At 38.9% G+C, this 18,124-nt stretch overlaps 1 long non-coding RNA gene across 1 annotated transcript in view; it reads right to left on the bottom strand.

The window, feature by feature from the left end:
- Positions 1–2,457: 2,457 nt before the first annotated feature.
- The window catches only part of LOC117283009, a 57,862-nt gene continuing 42,195 nt past the window's right edge, over positions 2,458–18,124 (bottom strand). The window contains exons 2-4 of the long non-coding RNA XR_004513994.1: positions 17,568–17,795; positions 4,241–4,377; positions 2,458–2,645 (exon numbers count right to left, since the gene is read on the bottom strand). This is a non-coding gene — a long non-coding RNA (uncharacterized LOC117283009). The remainder of the gene's footprint in view (positions 2,646–4,240; positions 4,378–17,567; positions 17,796–18,124) is intronic.

Here is an 18,124-nt window from a genome sequence, read left to right as displayed (position 1 = left end):
TCCGGCCACCTTCACACACATTTCTCCTCATACGTCATTCACAGATATTTAAGGTAATTTATTTAATTAAATGTACTCGTAACCCCAGCAAACGATAAAGAATTTTAGCGCAACCACAAGAGGGCATAATGTGCAGCCGACATGGGCTTCTGTCTCCTGCCCCTACGATTACTCCCTTTCATTGTCTATGTCGGAAGAGCTCGGTCAGTAGAGTGGCCCTGACTGGCTGGACCTCGACTTCCATTTCTGGGATTCTTTTCTTAATGCCACTCCCCAGATAATTCTTATATCGTCCCCCCTCTCTCACCTCCTTCCTACTGGGTAATGACTGGTGGTTCTCATGCATGTACTGACAAAGTCCGAACTACGTGGTTCTCTAACCGCATGCCTTCAAATCCATCCGTGATACACAGAGGCATAAGGGAACCTATAGCTCCTCGCTATACAATGGTCCGGCTGGTTATTCAAACGATTGGCACAGAAGCGATGAAACAAAGGGACCATCATGGGTGCAACACACAGGAGAGCTGTTCATATGACGAAGTATGATTTCCAACAAATCCTTATGAAATTTATGTCAGCAAATATGTTTTCTGATGGAGAAAGCTCAACTTCCTTCTTGTGATATAATAGCTTCTGTTTCTTTCGAGAGAAATGAAAGAGTCATGCGTACTGCACTGAAATATCAGAAAATATTCGAGGAAAGGTTAGGTACATGGGGAATCTTTTAAAGTTATTTGACCAAAATATTAATAAAATTTTAATATATTTCAACTTAACACTTTGGTAAAGTAAGAACATTAAAAAAATTTAATTAGAATACAAGCAGTTCTGTATAAGGGAATCAGACACTTGCTCGAAGAAACTCCAGGATGAAATTTTTAAGTTGCTAGTGTTTTGAAATCAAACTCCTCCGGAAAATGTTGAGGATTTTGGGAAGCTAAGTAAAGGCTTTATCAGAAAGATTTTATTGCAGTGGTGACACGGCCAGGAAATTGCCCCTCAGATTCATGGAAACAAATCATAATTGAAAAAAAGAGGAAATATAAAATATATTAATACCAAAAATTAAAACTATTTTTACTCTACTTCCCTCATCTTTAAAAATATAAGGAAGCTTATGAGATCACTTTGCTGTCTGTGCCCCCTCCCTATTTTTCTTTATGCAGGCTTTATTGTATCAAGGAGGCTTATGACATCACCTTGCTGTCTGCATGTCTATATGTACCTTCCTAATTTTTTTCACTTTCTTCATGGTCCATGTCATATCAAAGGAAAGTGCGATTAATTCTTCCCAGAACTTCTTGTCAAAAAATGTACTCTTCTCTTATGGATACTCTAATGCAATCAACAACAAAAAATCTTAAATAACATAAATGTTGCAGGCAAATTTTCTGAATGCCTACCCTGGGAAAAATGCTTGGCACTGCCTGTACTCATAGGCATATTTCTTATGTACTGTAGAATTACACCTGCACCTTGTCACTCATACATCATTACTTAGTTATCATCTTTGATATAGACTTTTATAATAAGACTCCTTCTGCTGCTAAGTCACGGATCTCAGAACATCATTTTTCGCTTCCTGCTTCCATATATTGTGTCTGAATTTTATCAGTATGTGGCGACTTTCCAGTAACAGTATTAGTCTCACCATGACTAGGCACTGGTAATACTGGTTCAGCTGCATGTGTTTCAGTCTATTTAACATTATTGACCACATTACTAATTTTAGACTTTCATGGTGTTCCGCAGTTGATAGCGATTCAGCTCTTGGGACTTTCGCATTGGCAGCATGTACTACCAAAGCATCAGAAGCACTTCCCACATCCACACAGTCAAATACCCAAGAGCTGAACTGACATTATCATTAACTGTACACAACTTCAGAAGTTGACATACATTTGTCATTTGTCATTTATTTATAGTTCCAAAAAATCCATAGAGGCATCTGCCTCAGATATAGAACAAGTCAATAATACAATATAACATATAAATATACATACATAATCAGACAGTCATCATCTCAGAGCAGATCACCATTCTCATCATTTGCTAAGTTAGCTTTAAGTTGGTAACCATTCTTTGAATTCATTTATGCCTTGGAAAAGTCTCTGATATTCATGTTATTTTTGTTATAATGTGTGAAGATGTGAACCATCTGCATGTTTTCCCATCAAGAGGTGTCCAAAAGCATTTAAGTATATTGCAATATCCTGATATTTTACTCTTGACAGTTGAATTTCCTCACATGTTTAGTATTCTAAGCCCATTATCACTACTAGTTTGATGTAAACTCTCATTCCTAACTCTTGATTTAGAACTGAAAACCCCTAATAAAATTTTTATACTCAAGTTCACTTATAAACTGTCCTTTGCATCATCAGTTTTACCCCAAGCTTGGGTTTGCATACAGTATATTGATAATGATAGTGATTAATATTCATTTACGTTTTTCCAGCTAAAAGTAAAAATATACTTACCAACAATGATGGCAATTAGAGCTGCTGTTGGGATTCCCATATCATGGGCCATAGTATCAGCAGTCTCCATGAGTCGTTCGCCAAGTTCCTCAGCAGTGCTCTTGGGTGGTACAGCTGTGCCTGTATCGGGCTCCTCTGAGACTGGGGTCACTGAGCCACCTTCTGTCAATGAAGATGCACTCTCTTTATGCATTGCTTTCAGAATCTTTTAGCTGATCAACTTATAACACTATTAGGACTGCTGCATTTAATGTATTAATTGTATAATTAATGAAAGTATGAGTGATTAAACATGAGAATGAATGCACAAGTGTAACGCAAATAAAAATTGCAATAGGTTACTGAATAAGATCAGTTGGTAGTCAGACAGTCACTTATGATTTATCTGGGATCAGTAAATCTGAAAAAAAAAAAAAAAAANAAAAAAAAAAAAAAAAAAAAAGAATTTTAATTGGAGTAAATGTAACACTGAGTTAACTGAAGCTGAGACCATACATTTAATACAAAATAAAGAAATTTCTTAGAAGAAGAAACAAAAACATTTTGCATACTATGAACGACATACATATAATGCTACAAAACTTCTCCTTGTTTCCTGTATATCTCTGGAATTGTTAGCAAAAGGAAACTGTTCATTTACCTCTCGGCGGTCTGAGCCTAAAACCGAGCATGAATGTACCGCAATACATACTTTTTGAACAGAATTCATGGGGTTAGATAATCTCCAAACAGAAATTATAAAAGCTAAAGTTATTTGAGTCACATAGCAGTATCAATATTTTACTATTTCTTGAAATATAATGAAAATATTCTCACACAAATTTGTCTGTCTAGAAGTTATACTATTTATTAAGTACTTCACAAGACTTATTATGATTTACAGAGATCAAGAGTTTGAATCAAAGTGGCTGAATGTGGAAATTGTATGGTACTTCCTGACCATTGTCTGATATATAGATAGCAGGGAGAATGTATGGTGCCCATTTCCTTTCTGTAATTTCAGGGAAAGCCAAATTTAACAGCTGTATGTTTATGTACATATTCTTGTGCACCACTTCTGCTTGTATTATTCTGAACACATGGAATCTGTTATATTTAACCTCAAAGGTATGTGAGATAATAATTATTATACTTTTCAACAAACATAAAAACATGTAAACATTTTTGTAGCATCTCATGATGTGAAATTTCGAATAAAAACTGTAATGGCTCATCAAGATATTTTTCTTAACACTGTCTGCATTTCTATAGTGACTCAATATTTCAAAAGTTATATAATGAATAATTAGTAGTGTTGCTGACACTTCAAAAGTTTGCAAGACAGCCATGCAGATACCATTGATGGTGAAGAATTGAAAGCCTTGTGTGTACCCTAAATACAGAGGCAGCATGTTCTCCAACATCTTGGTGTCTGTCCACCAAACTACTATGTACATGGCCCAAATTTCGTGAAAATAATCTAATTGATACAGAAGATATTAAGGGATGGGGAAGAACCTGAAAGTAAAACGAGGGGATGTAAACATGTATCCACAAACATATCATAAATGTTTGTATTATGTTTCATCATAAATGGTTGACACCTTCAGAAGTTATCAATAGGAAAATACATACATGCACGCGTAAGGATATGATGACACCAAGATACATACTATAAATAAGGAAAGGAGGATAAATATTCAGATGTCGACTAACCTAAGAAAATGACTGGATATAGACTCACATATTCTCAAGAATTAATGTAAAATTGATATTACCAATAAATGATGACGGCTCTGTCCCAGGACTGTGAACCAAGGAGTGGTATCCAGTTTCTGTGCCATGTTCAGACCCCTCCACTGGTTCTCCCGGTTTTGATTCTGGAACGTGCCGCTTCACTACTGGCGGCATTGCCCTGAAAAATAAATAGCAAAAGTATATACTATAATACTTAAGGATATCAGTGTTGTCATGTAACATATTACATGTATCAGAATCACCTTGGTGGCCTGTGGATTTGTGGTACTCATATTAACAAACTAGCATGTTTATACATGTTTGCTTTGCTATGAAGTGTTTTGTATGTCATATCATGGCTGCTGTCAAGAAGTAACTAATCACTCATAATCAAATAAGAACTTACACATCTAATGTTCAAAATCTTTATAACATGGACATCTTCAACATCAATATGGGACAAACAAAAGATGTGAAATATAAATAAAAGGAAATTTTATAACATCAAGTGTAGGAAATAAGTTTTTGTCTCGAAGAATAGGATAAGGGAGGAACATAGTGAAATTTAAAAGAGCCTGTAATTTTTAATTATAATTTATTTATAATTATAATTTAATTATAAGCATTATAGGAGAATTTCATTTTTTTAAACAATTCATGATAATGTTTTTTGTGCCCAATTTGGGAGACCATCTGACCCAAAAATGTAATACTTAAATTATGTTATATACATGTAACTTGGTCAATTTTAGAGTTATTACTTTATTAAAATACTCCAAATGAATTGATCTTTAGTATTATGAAGGAATTTGTTATATATAACTTCATTTGGCCCATAAACTAGCTCCAGCTGTTTTATTTAAACAAATTTTAAGAAATTTTTGTAAGTTTTGAGGTTTTCACGACGATGACAATGAAGAAAGTCGTCTTCTGGGTTTAGGCACCGTGTATTCTTCGTTTTGGCCGACGTTTCGGAGGAACGTAGCGCTACTGCTCTCCGCATTCCAAGCCATTCTACTGCTCTGAAGATGGAGGCGCTACGTTCCTCCGAAACGTCGGCCAAAACGAAGAATACACGGTGCCTAAACCCAGAAGACGACTTTCTTCAAATTTTAAGAACATTGAAATGTCTGTCTTACTGGACAGCTCATGTCATGGGGTTAACGTATTTTCTACAACTTCAAAAGGTTCCATTCTCCACATTTCCTTTACCTAATATTAGGTTCTGCAGAACTGCACCCATTTCTTTCTGAATGTGTTTAACACACTCTTCCTCTTGTATCCATATTATCCCCACACAAACTGCTCTCTTACAGGTGTGTGACTATTCTTGTATCACCACCACTCAGCATTGTGGTGTATCAATATCCTAGGGATTCATACACGTTCAGTCTCATCTGTTCAGTACTTATCCTAAGAACATGCATGAAGCAAACCTTTATAAGCCAAATTTGTAGAAATTTCAAAGTAAGGCATCAGCACAGGTAGGAGTTGTTTAAATGTTGAGCTGCTGGCCAGAAGTCGCTTTGCATTCAGAAGGACTTGCAGCCAACCAATTTGATCAAGTTTTTCTGTGATTGTCCCTGGTCCTTGACCAAATTCTGAGCTGGTACCAAAACTTCATCTTACATAGCATGTGTGACATGCAGCTTTGCCAGCGGTCATATGAAACATAGCAAAGAATTTGCTTAATTTATCTCCTTGCACCTAATAAAGTCCACTTTTCAGTACTTGACCTTCTTCACTTCCTAACATGTTACGTTCTCTCCAACATACCTTTACCAGAAGGACAAATGGGTACTGCCTGGGAACTTCCAAAAGTTTTCTGTTTTGAACCTTAAAAAGTAGTGTCACTTGCTACTGTCCCCTCTACTTTATCTCCTTTCTCTGTCTCTCTTCATGCTTCAAAGTGTTGAATAGAGGATGAGGAAATTAATGCGTTCTATATTATGCCATGCACTAATTTACTCTCTTTCTTAAGTCCACTCTGGATGTCATGTGAAGTCTGCTGTGAACTAATACAGAATCTGTCGAGCAGACTCCTCAGGTACCGAATTGTGTACAAATATGATATACATTTCATGTACGAGTATTTTGTGCAAAGAACGAATAAAAATATACAATTTAAAAAGGATTATACACTGAAGATATAATGTAGCTTAGTGCGGTGAAATTCAACCTATTTTTCGGAGCAACATACCGCCTCCATCTTTAGGGTACAGGAATCAGCCAAGCAGCAAACCAAAACGAAGCAAGTAGCAATCAAACCGCCTACTCTTCGAATAAAAAAGTGGGGGCGATATGTCGATGTGAAACTTCGATTGATTTTCTCCAGAACAAACGAATAATACCACAGAAGAAAGGACTTCACAGTCAACGCTGTAAAAGCCTCAAAGCCAACATAATTTCTACATTGATTACAAGTTACAAATTCACTGAACCAAGACAGTTTCCATAACGAATTAATTCCGTGGGTCAAAGACCTTGAAAAGATGGTAACCACTCGGACAATCAAGAAATTCCCCGAATTTTACGGAACCTGAAGATTCATTACCGTTTCCATAAGAGCCCGTCACTGTTCACCATTTTGAGACAGTTAAACAACGTTCACATTCTCCCGTCCTATTTAACTTAAGGCCCTTATAACAGTATACTTCAGTCTACAGCCAATTTTCCTAAACGTCTCTTTCCTTCACCTTTTAAAATAAACTGCTTCTTCAGTTTTAATTTCCTTCTTGCATACGCGTGTCCCATTCATTTCATCCTTCTTGAGTTTCTTGGTTACAAGTGTTACAAGTGCCTAGTAAAAAATGCAAGGATTTTTTTTTAAGAAATGGCATTGCTGCCTTGTGATAGGAACCGTATGACAGGGGAGAGTTCACCGGCCACAATCACGGCAACGGTGTGCTCGCAGTGTGTGCTTAAAATGGCCGTATCGATTCAAAATCCGGCCAAATGTGAGGTTCGCCAGTAATTTGATTTCTTCACGCGAAAAGGAAAACTGCTACTGAACTTCATTTCCAGCTTGTTTCTGTTTATGGCGAAGATGTTATGAACAGACAAACGTGGCAAAATGATGTGAGTTTGAAGCCGGGAAAAGTGATATTCGTGAGGACATAAGGAGTGGAAGGCCATCCGGTGTCACTGATGAAATAATCCAAAAAACTTATGAAAATATTCATGCTGACAGACGTTTAACAATCTATGAACTTCATCAACAATGTCCAGAAGTGTCAAGAATCGTTCTCCATGTCTAAGAGAGCAGCCTCCGTAGTCTAGGGGTAACGTTCCCACCTCATGACTCAAGGTACGCGGGTTCAAACCCGGCGGAATTTTTAAGGGAGGAAAAAATTCAGGGAACAAGTCCTCGGGAGGGACTTTAAGCCGTGGGTCCCGTGTCGTAGATTTACGGCACGTAAAAGAACCTCATGTCTCTAATAGACCTCTGAGCTAAATTAGGCAATTTTTCCCGCCCAAGTAGTTTCCAAGGCCTCCGTTAGATGGGGAAAGTATTACGTACCACTGCCAGATGAGGACCGACCTCGCTGACAGAAAGGGACTAATTATCAGATACCACTGCCAGTAGAGGGCCGACCTCGCTGGCAGAAAGGGGCTGATAACGGGCACCAGTACCGGTAGGGTATGGAGACAGTAGAAATTAAAGGGGGATGCACAATGGACCAATAACTGGTCTAAGTGCATGGGGAAACCCACCTCCTCCAACAGTGAATGAATGAATGAATGAATGAATGAATGAGATTTCTACGATGCTGGAATTTAAAAAGCTCTTTCCCAGGATCACTAAATGCATTACGATTCGTCTTGAATATGTTGAGTACTAATAAAGGTATGTTGTAAAAGTGCTACAAGTGAATCCCTCCAAAAGAAATGCTTTACAAATATTTTCTGGACTTTGTATCTTTACTTTCCGTATATATTTCACAACGTGAAATGGTTTCCATAAATATAATAATGATGGTTATTTGCCAAACAGTGGCACTGCCTTATATAGTTGCGTGCTGGCAGTTGATTTTCCAGCTCTGATCAATGTGAACAACCAACTAATGGAACTGACGTGTAATGCGACTGGCAATCATTACGTAATCTAATAAACAAACAAATAAAATTTTATCTTGTAACGTACATGTGCACTTAGTTGTTCGATTAGGGTTCATATTACTGCAGCGTTTACTGCGTTTGTAACAATCAGCTATTCGAACTCAAAATATGTCGAACAAAATTACTCGAGGTTTAAAAACTATAATACGACTCGCGAATCACAGTAACCAATTTCTGAATTATAACTTGATCTGCCTTATAGAGACTTGCATGCACGCATCAGTCAGTTGAGGGCCATGGATATTGTTTAATATCATACTTATTTGTTTAAATACGTGTCTTTCATTTTGTCACGTATTAGGTGTTTGCGTGACTAATAAAACAGGTTTTGGATTTGATGATCGAATTTATTACACCTTTATAGTATATCTTGTTACACCATTTCACGAATCACTATCTTAGACTGGACATTCTCGAATTCTGACCACACCCGGGATCCAACCCGGGCCGCTGCGGAGGGAAGCCAGCGACTAACCGCTTGAGCTATGGCGCGGCCTTGCTATGCCCTTAAGCTAAAGACCTAAGTCCCTGGAGCAGAATCTTTCTTCAGGAGCTTAGTCTTTCTGCTACTTAATAAATTCTTCGCTGTTCACAAACACAAAGCTTCGTTGTGGTTTTCATAAGAGACCACCACAGGTCTCTATCCTGAACCACATAAGCTCAGTGCAGATGCTCCCACACTACCACAGGTCTCTATCCTGAACCACATAAGCTCAGTGCAGATGCTCCCACACTACCACAGGTCTCTATCCTGAACCACATAAGCTCAGTGCAGATGCTCCCACACTACCACAGGTCTCTATCCTGAACCACATAAGCTCAGTGCAGATGCTCCCACACTACCACAGGTCTCTATCCTGAACCACATAAGCTCAGTGCAGATGCTCCCACACTACCACAGGTCTCTATCCTGAACCACATAAGCTCAGTGCAGATGCTCCCACATTATCTCCTTCAGATGCGCTGTAATATTATCATTTCTGTTAACGCGAAAGTTTTTGAAGTGGTCTCTTGCTTNTTCTTAATAGTAATCGCCGTGAAAACCTCAAAACTTACATATTCAATATATGTTCCTCCTTTTTTTGAGAGAGAGACAAAGTTTCCCATCCAGCCAAACAAACACATAAACAAGCTAACTAACTCCATGGATCTGAATTCTTCTTGAGAAGCCACCTGTTACTCATCAATTAAAGAATTTCCTAGCATTCACCGGAACCCAGTGGTTCATTAACATGCTCAGAAGAGCCCGCCACTGGATCCTATCCTGAACCATAGTAATCCAGTCCGTACCAACCCACCCTATTAGACCCACACCCAACCCCCAAGCTGGAGGGTCACCCACTGTCGGCTGTCCTCGGCTACTTATTCAATTTACTTGTAGCTGCCCTCCGTATCTGGAGGGCGTCATCCGCAACCCAAGGGCGCCAAGCCGTGGTGACAAAGGACCCACTTACAAGAAATATACGAGAAACAATTAAAAATACAATTTTCATTATCTTATTTTTTACGTTTATAGGTCGGTCGCTAAAACAAATGATTCTGAACTGAATGGCATCAAGTATTCTCCGAATTTCGTTTGCTTTTAGTTTCCTCGTGAACGCAGTTTGTATTCGTTACTGTCATGTCCGAACATCTGAACATTTTCGACAAATTTATTAATTATATTTATATTATAATTATGTTGCGCAATTTCGCGGTGAGACGTGAACATCAGTTTTAAACCACCGAGAGAGGTGCAAAAACTTTCAGATTAAAAGTCCCTAATCAGAAATGTGTACAACGCACATGTGGCGTGGGTTCAGCGGTTGTGAATGATGAGACGTTGGTTGACGCACTGATAAGAGGAGTACAACATGTTCCTGAATAGAAACTGCGGCTGCGTTCTGTACGGATCAATGACATCCAGGTTCTCAACATCCCCCTCCTAGCTCCTCGATGCGTATTTGAAATCCGAGACGCCCCCGCAAAGCAGGCGTTCCTCTTCCAGATGTCAGCAGTAGTGGCACTTTCCAAATTCTGATTCTGAATCGCTATTAAAATTATGTGATCCTCTTTCCTCGGATTTTATACTAGGGTGAGTCACCAATTATCCGCAATTAATTCTTTTGTTTAATAAAATTATAACGAGTAAGTGCAATCGCATATTTTTTTGTATATTTCCCGTTCTGCAGCCCAGAAGTCCGGAAGCTTCTGAAGACACTCAAGACACTTTATATTTAACTGAGTGACAAAAGTGGCACGCATTGTTCCCCCCCCCCCAACCTCAAGGTCATTGGCAAAATGGCGGCCTCTGAAAGCGTCTCTCAGTGGACCAAACAGGTAACAGGAGGAGCCAGATCAGGACTGTACGGAGGATGTGTCAGCACCTGAAAGTTCAGTTGGGGGAAGAGGCTTTAAACTGAGTGGGCGGAAGTTTTCGGACGGATGTTATCATGTAGCGTTGCAACACTTTTCGACAACAGCCCTCGGCGTTTGGTTCGAAAGTTCTGTTCTTTCCGTAGCTATATTTAATTTATTTGGGGCTATTTAGGTGTCCTGTAAATGCAGACGTGCTTTTATATAAACAAGTAGTTCTGGGAAGAACCAGTCGCCTGCTTTCCTTTGATACGGCACGGACCAAATATAAAAAATAAATACGGACATACGGACAGCAAAATGATCTTATAAACCTCCCAAAAATTAAGGGGAATACGTAGACGATAGGATAATCTCTCTCTCTTTCTGGATCTACTGCCCTTTTCCCACCTATGGCACGGCCCGTAATTTATGTTTCTTTCGCAAATATAATCTCGAAGTTTGTACCGAAATCTCGCTTATGTTTCCTAACACGTTGCAAGCTTCACATGAAATTGCATTCAACGTCTACTCCCCGAACATCAGATTTCATGCAGGACGTTTCCTCTCCGAAGAAACAGCCGCGTAGGAGGCTAATAATTGGTTTGACAGAAAGAACCACAGAGCGGAGGTTTTGTGGACGTGAATTACATAATACAAAGGAAGGAAGGAGGCATATAGCTTTATGTGTCAGAATATGCAATTCTTGCATGTATCATGCTTTATGACACCTCTGTGGAACTGATTTCTCTGCGGAAAGTGAAATGCTACAAGCACAGCAGTAGCAGATGTTAAGAAACTATCCCAGTCATGCTCATATTGCAACTCCAATGTAACAGGAAGCATGAACATTGCAATCTTTAAGCAAAACTACAAGAAAGTTATCTTCAAGGTTCTAATGCAAGGAATATTACTATGGATTTTATCGGAATAGTAGTTTATTACGAATAATATGCTTCTAAATAAGATCTAAAAGTTTGTGACGGCCGTACATTAATAAAACATTACATTTCTGGACATTATCCATCGTCCTGTTTTTATTCAAAACACGTTTCGGAGACTGGATTCTGCCTCCGTCTTCAGGCAAAACCTTCTCAGTCTCCGAAACGTTTTGTTTTGCATAAAAACAGGACGTGAATAGCTTTCAGAAATATAATGTTTAAATATGCTCCTACATTATTTAAATTTGTGAAATTCATACATCAATTATATTCCTTCAAAACTGTCCCCACAATATGACAGTGAAACATGGATATTAACAGTTCAGTCCAAGATAACTGAAAAGAGGTTTCTTGAATGAGATTTCTGAGATCAATGCCAGGAATCATATTTCAGATAAAATCAACTTGAAGAAATATGAGAACAATTAAAGATGAAATTCATAATAGAAGAGAAACAATAATTGAAAGGTGATGGCTGGAATATAGTCTCTCCTGAATGTTCACTGTAACAAATACTGTTCCTCTAATACACTAAAAATGAAACAAACCGATACAGACACCGAAGGAACAATTCAGTTAGCTTCATCACGACTTTGGGTCCTGTGCTTTTTAAGGAACAAGGGGAACTAAAAGTATTCTGGATTCTACTCGCCTCCTAAATGAGAATAAAGCGAACGCAAAAATCACCTCAGTGGTCTGTTTCTTGGCGATATATGAAGAGCCTACCCAGAGGTATCAATACATTAAATTATTTAATATGAGAGAAGCTTCTAGGATGAAGTATTTGATTGCATCAAAGTTGGAAAAATAAAAGTGCTCGAGAGGATAGAGAAAATACATTACGCACACTCATTTATCACAAGATGAACATACACACAGTTCCCTTATTTCTATCAAATGTCAGCTTCACTGTTAAATATTCTTTTGAAGGAAACAAGAAATTAGACCGTCACATTTTTTTCTGCCTGAGCCCCTAAATATTTTGAGACTATTGAAATGTATGCAAAAGATCTTTAATAAACCATAGCGAGAAAATATTAATTAAGATTATACCTATTTACATTAACTTGAATTAACTTCTTGCACTGCCAGATTACATAGTTGTAACGCTGTAGACTCTCATTATGGAGAAGCTCGGTTCGAATCTCGGCCAAGACACATGATATCCTGAGGTTTTCTTCAGCACCCTCAGATAAAGCAGCCTCTTATCGAATGGGTGCTTGGAGCTCTTGATCCGGGAAGCGGCAGGGGCGTGAAGCTGACCACTCACCTCCAGCTAGTGCCAAGGACAAGAATATGTGGATCTATACATCCGCTCCCCATACGTCATCATGGCGTAGTGCTTAATTAGTTAAGCACAAAGACAATTGTACCTTATTTATCTTTACCTTCAGGTAAAGAGGGTATTATCTGGGGCTACTTTAAATTCGTTTAAAATAATTTATAGTTCCTTGTTCGTCTATCAACTACTCTAGTTACTGACGGCGTCGGAAAGTAGCACTGATATTATACAGTATTTTAATTCTCTATCTCTGTTAGGGATAAAATTATAGCAATTTAATAAGCAAATAAATGACTCCTAACACCTTGCCTTCTCTCAGAAACCGATATTTGTCTCTTGCCGTAATGTAATCACCAAGTTTCATAAAAAGAACCACATAAATGGAGCCGGATAGCTCAGTCGGTATAGCTACGGGCCGGATGATCGGTGTTCGATTCTCGGCAGGGGCAAGAGATTTTTCCCTGTTCTTCATAGTCGAGACCGGCTCTTGGGCCGACCCAGCCCCCTATCCAGTGGGTACCATTGTCAGTTTCCCTGGGGGTAAAGGGACGTGAAGCTGAACATTCACCTCCAGCTCATGCTTAAGTCAAGATTAGTGGCTCTGTGCTTCCACCCCCCATATGTATTCATGGCGCAATGCTTAATTAAGCATAGAGACAAATTCACCTTTTACTTTTACTCGATTTACAATCACTTGATCCTCAATGCAAGCAAAAATACTGGGGCGCGGTGTTAATATTGTATATTGCATATGCACTTATATTCAACCCTCACTCACACGGCAAGAATTTGACTGATTGTATATATATATATAACATGGCCTCTGTGGTCTAGTGGTCAGAGTTACTGCCTACAGATCAGGAAGTCCCAGGTTCGATTCTCGGCACTACCAGATTTTCTGAGAAGTAGTGGGTTTGGAACGGCGTCCACTCAGCCTCTTGAGGATAACTGAGGAGCTATTTCAAGGAAACAGCGGCTCCGGTCTAGAAAACCGAAATTAATAGCCGTGGGGATCCGTTGCGCTGACCACGAGACACCCTCTATCCGTTAATTTGGCACTAACTTCGCCGACAAGCGGCGGTCGTTCAGTCGGTATAGTTCGCTTGTGGACTACAGGCCACCGAGTTTATACATGCCCTCTTCCGTTCAATAAAATCAAAATGGCTACTGTAGTTTAAATACTTATTTTAACGATGAAATGGAACTTCTTACATAACTAAATATATAACAAACTCCATTATGAAGTGAGTTCTCAGAAAAGTTCTTCAAGGAATTTCTTTCTGTTACGAAACCACAAGATTAACTACTGTCAACAAGAATACACGCTAGCCCATATACGCTGTAGTCTTTTGAACATCTTTTTTTCCTCTGTCGCTCCCACTTTGGAGCATAGGGCTGATTTTCAGATTCATTAATCATTTTTATAGATGGTAGGCCTCCCTGGACGGGTGATCAGCTCGTCGCAAGGCCTCTATCTAAATACAGGACAACACAAACACAGAATAAACGAATATACGCACTAAACATCCATGCAATGAATTGGATTCGAACCCACGATCCCGGCTTCGGAGCGAGTGAAGACATTACATGCTTTAGAGCGCTCGGCAATGGCCGCACCACAGCTCTAGAGATTAGTCGCTGGCTTCCCACCGCGGCGGCCCGGGTTTGATTCCGGGTCTGGTCAAGTGGGATTTGTGGTGGACAAAGTGGCGCTGGGGCGGGTTTTCTCCGAGTACTTCGGTTTTTCCTGCCAATCTTCATTCCACCAAATTCTCCATCATCATAATCACCAGGGGGCAGGCCAAGCAGTGGCCGCCGTGCCGAATGAACCCAGTTGGATTCCACACACCACTAAACGAGCTAAGAAAAAAATTAGACCGCTCGGCTACCGTCACCGGCATTATGGAAAATGTAAAGTCGATAATCTGAGCTAATGAAAGTACTTGTGTTTTCGGATTATCGAACCGTTCGGATAACTGAATTTCAAATAAAAATTCGAATTTGTTTTATAAAATCATTTATTCAAAAGAAGTACGCGTACGTGTCATATATAATCAACAAAATATTTTTCCGAAACCCGCGAAAGTTCGGCTGTACCCTGGACTCGGGGCAAGCGGTAACTCGGTTTAATCTTTCAGCGCCGAAAGAGGCAGGTCTAGTGACACATGATACTGTCACGTGCAGGGGTTTGCGAGTGACTTACAAGACGGGTTTGGGATTGGACGGTTGGATTTATTGACACCTTACACACAATACTCGAAACTACAGGCAAAACAGCACTATCGCTGATCTCCACACTTTACAAATCATCATTACAAACGCACTAGGGTTCTGTCTTCACTAGCCGTATCCTGGCAACAGATTTATAAGTCTCACTGTCACTTCAAATCACACATGAAGCCTTCTTTTCCCAGCCTAATTCCTTTCTTGCCATTATTTCGCAACTGTCAATTGCGAAGATTCGACTCAGTTCAGTTCCTTTGCTCCCAAGCTCATAACCTGTCAGGCTGGCGTCTCGAAACTCGACCAAATTCTACATAACAACTTAGCACGGACCACGCGGAAAACACAGCATCTCTTCTGCTTGGAAGGCGTGTTTACAGCGCCGTTGCATAGCAGTGGAAGTTACTAGATCGTTACTTGCATATTCTTTGCCGCGGGAATGTGTTTACCGAGTCGTTTCCTAGCAATGGACATATCTAATTTCACTATTCCGGATTTCATTCGTCATGTTACAATTTCATGTTTCACAAGAATTATGTTTTATTGGCAGAACTTAAGGTTATTAGACTAAATTCGTAATTTCTGGAGATGCAGGTTCTTTATTTTATTTTATTTTATTTTATTTCATTCTGTTCCTTATGATACTGGACCTCACTTCGGATTACCGATGCTGCACTCTGTCACGGCGCCGTCAACATCCCAGACTACGTATATGATAGAATCGAATGTTACGATGTTTACTGAACGATCAACAGGAAAGAATATGAAGAGAAACGTTCAAGATATAATTTTAGGTACCATTCTGCTATGTGCCTCAAGGCACTGGGGAAGACTTTGAAATCCTGAGTCAGAGTAAGCAGTCCTGACCGAGATTATCACCAGATATCTCCACAAATCAGAAACGTTGCTGCTTAAGCCATCTTGTTTTGCATATACACCGTGGTATTCTGACACCTTCTATTAACTTACATCGACAGAAAATATCATTAATGACACACGCCTGTCTTCTCATGACTAAAAAAACTGCAGAGTTCGAGAAGAAAATCGCGGTATTACGGAGAATCTGGTTGTCTTTTCACAAGTTTTTGTCGTATCGAGGACATTTTTAATTTCAGTTGATATATAACACGACGTAATTTGTGTTCCGATAATAGCAACACGACTATAAATCCACAAAATGGCCTTCTCTTTCTGTCTTTCTGTCTATGGCTCTACAGCCCTTTCTTGGACTTTGGACGTTTTCCAATGTTAAATCCTGTACACACTCGATAGAACTCCTGTCGCAAGGCCGCTACCAACACACAGAATAAACGCACACAAACATCCATGCCTTGAGTGGGATTCGAACACACGATCCCAGTGTTCGAGCAGGAGAAGACAGTTCATGCCTTAGACTGCGCGGCCACTGAGATCGGTTGAGGATCTTCTATTAATGTAAAATATATTTTATTTTAACAGCTCTCTAATTAATATATTTCAGAAGTCAAATTCATTCCAAATTTATATGTTGTATGATATCTGAAATGGAGTTATATAAAACCCGTAGGTGCATTTCCATAAAGAAAATACATATACGTCATTATTCCAGTTAACTGTTTGAAAAAAGAAAGTGGTTGTAAATTTATATTTTAGTCAGTCACTGCCAAATTTCTAATTGGCTGATATTTAACTATTAGCAATGGATGATTTTCTTTTATAAGATATCCCTTTCTCGAGCGTGGCTAAAATAAATTAATGGATATTATGGACCTAAACACGAATGCGTCAACATTTTATTATTCCAAAAATGATCCAACATGAGTGCAGTTATCGNAGAAAATACATATACGTCATTATTCCAGTTAACTGTTTGAAAAAAGTGGCTGTAAATTTAAATTTTAGTCAGTCATCGCCAAATTGCTAAGTGGCTGATATTTAACTATTAGCAATGGATGATTTTCTTTTATACGATATCCCTTTGTCGAGCGTGGCTCAAATAAATTAATGGATGTGAATGACGTAAACACGAATGCGTTAACATTTTATTATTCTCAAAGTGATCCAACATGAGTGTTGTTATCGTATTCTTAGAATATGTACTTAGTATAGTTAATGATATACGTGTATATGTATGTGTGTGTGTATGTGATATATTTCGAACTTTTTTGACTTACAAAATTTTAAAATTATATTTAAATCATGAAAGCTAGAATAATTTATTCAACAGTGAAATATTAACGCATGTCAATAAATATTACAGATACCTCATGATAATATAGTGTGATATAATCATCAACATTTGGTGACAACACAAACAGGCACTGCAGTAACTTGGGACTCACCCTGTAATTTGTATAATACTCAGATTCTGTACTTCCATAAAGCTAACGTCATATATTGTTTTTCTTTGTTGCCTATTATGGAAAATAATAACATTCAGAATATCTGCTACAATAATGGACGTACATTTTACGAATAAATTAAACTGACCTGTATAGTTGGGTTTGTGGGTTAGGCGTTTATTAACTCCGTGCTTCCTTGGTGAAGATCGGCTCACTCTTTGCTTACGATGGATTCCATCCTTTCAGACTTCCATCAAAGTTTAGATTTTCCCCTGTTCTTGCTTTCACGTATATGAAACGTTTTCTTCTCCAGATTCCCCTGCAATTTGACGAAGCCGCAACCCACTCGTCACAAGATGGCTACCGGACAGCTCCCCTGCAAAATCGATACAAAGGCTTAGAAAAGTACTGCAGAGCATGCGCAGATGAATATGTTGCTGCCAACATCTATAAATGTCGTGGTTCCAGCAGTTGGTTTCGCTTTCGTCAAAATGTACGAGCGCGTTTTGGTCTCGAAATACTCATCTGGTTACCACAACTTCCTGATCACCTGATGCTTGTAAGATTGGCAATAGATTTCGTGTTGCCGCTTACACCCTCCTCTTTGCTGGATATCAAACCTGACATAAACTCGGAAATTTTCAGTTGGGGGCTCAAATGTCACTGAGGGCTCTTTTACTATCTGGGCTACACAGAATCGAATGG

The sequence above is a fragment of the Cryptotermes secundus genome, unplaced genomic scaffold (assembly GCF_002891405.2).
Source record: "Cryptotermes secundus unplaced genomic scaffold, Csec_1.0 scaffold22, whole genome shotgun sequence".
NCBI lineage: Eukaryota > Metazoa > Arthropoda > Insecta > Blattodea > Kalotermitidae > Cryptotermes > Cryptotermes secundus.
Note: the sequence above shows the minus strand (reverse complement) of the source record. Positions and strands in the feature narration are given on the sequence as shown.